A 1,356-nucleotide genomic window follows, 5' to 3' on the forward strand; every position below is an offset into this window, starting at 1 on the left:
TGTGTGTGTGTGTGTGTGTGTGTGTGTGTGTGTGTGTGTGTGTGTGTGTGTGTGTGTGTGTGTGTCACAGAATGGCAAAGATATGCAGTCGATCTGAAGAAAATGAATCTGACACTATTTTGATAATCGATCAATATTTTATTTATGTTGATGTCAGTGTTTGATTTGGTTCCAGGCTCTGACATCACAGAAAACTCATCATCTTATTGGTCAAATACAAAAAGATATTTGAAAACAGTTTTCTGTTGTTTTACAGAACAAATAATTGATCGATTAACTGAAACTATTAATTGGCAGATTAATTATATTATGAAAAAAATCATCTGATTGTGTGATTTAAGGACATTCATTTTGTTTAAATGAATCTTATTTTAGTCTAATGTGTTCTGTATCATTTTAAAGGGAATATAATTGGCTCTCATTCATAATCAAGAGGATTAGAGTCACATGTGAAAAAAAAAGTTTTTTTATTCTGAGATTAAAGTCAGAATTTAAAAAAAGAAAGATTTTTCACATGTGGCCCTAATCCTCTTCCGTACATCCAGGCTCAGTTGTAAGTCTTTCTGTTATATACTGATAATAATAAAGTCTTATACACAATAAATACATTTGACGTATCACTATAACCACTACCCGAATTATCCACTGGACTCTGTTTAACGTGAACACGTATTAAATCTTATTGTACGACGTGAAGATTTTTACTAAAGAGCAAGAAAACATTAATTTCTGATAATTGTGAAGGGAGTTTGGTCTGAGTCTGTGTGAGTTCCTCTGTAGTCGAGCTCAGGCAGCAACAAGAGATCAAACCGATAAACACCCGACACTAATCAACTTATTCTGAGTTACCTAATCAATACAACATAATCACATCACATATTATCGTTACTGGCCTCATTTCAGACAACAACACAACACAAAGCGCCGAACAGCGACGAGCTACGAGCAGATTTCAGTCTAAAATAACGAGTTTCTTCACTTCCGGTCAGAAGCGACGGTTTTACAGACATGAGCAGTTTTACCTCGACAGGACCCATCGTGCTGCACGAGCACACCGAGCCGCTGCAGAACCGAACCGGTGTCCGAGGGACCGCGACTCAAACACGAACGGTGCAGAGAGGGAAAAGCGTTGAATCAAGACGCGGAAATATGACGTCTTTACTGACGCAAGGTATTCTGGGGGATGTAGTAAGAGAATGAAGTAGATGTGTGACGTGTTGTTTAGGCCACAGTGAAAATGTATTTATAAATAGAACAGAAGTAAAAAAGGAATATATAATAAAAATGGAAAAAATATATTTTAGATAGTTTTTTTTTACTATTTTTTTGATTGCACAGTGGAGAGAGACAGGAAAT

At 36.2% G+C, this 1,356-nt stretch overlaps 1 protein-coding gene across 1 annotated transcript in view; it reads right to left on the reverse strand.

The window, feature by feature from the left end:
- LOC111669177 (THO complex subunit 6 homolog) overlaps positions 1 to 1,356 on the reverse strand; it is a 6,997-nt gene that overhangs the window by 3,182 nt on the left and 2,459 nt on the right. The window lies entirely within an intron of this gene.

Source organism: Seriola lalandi, unplaced genomic scaffold (genome assembly GCF_002814215.2).
Source record: "Seriola lalandi dorsalis isolate HSWRI2012SDOR001 ecotype SW California unplaced genomic scaffold, Sedor1 jcf7180002054779, whole genome shotgun sequence".
Lineage (NCBI taxonomy): Eukaryota > Metazoa > Chordata > Actinopteri > Carangiformes > Carangidae > Seriola > Seriola lalandi.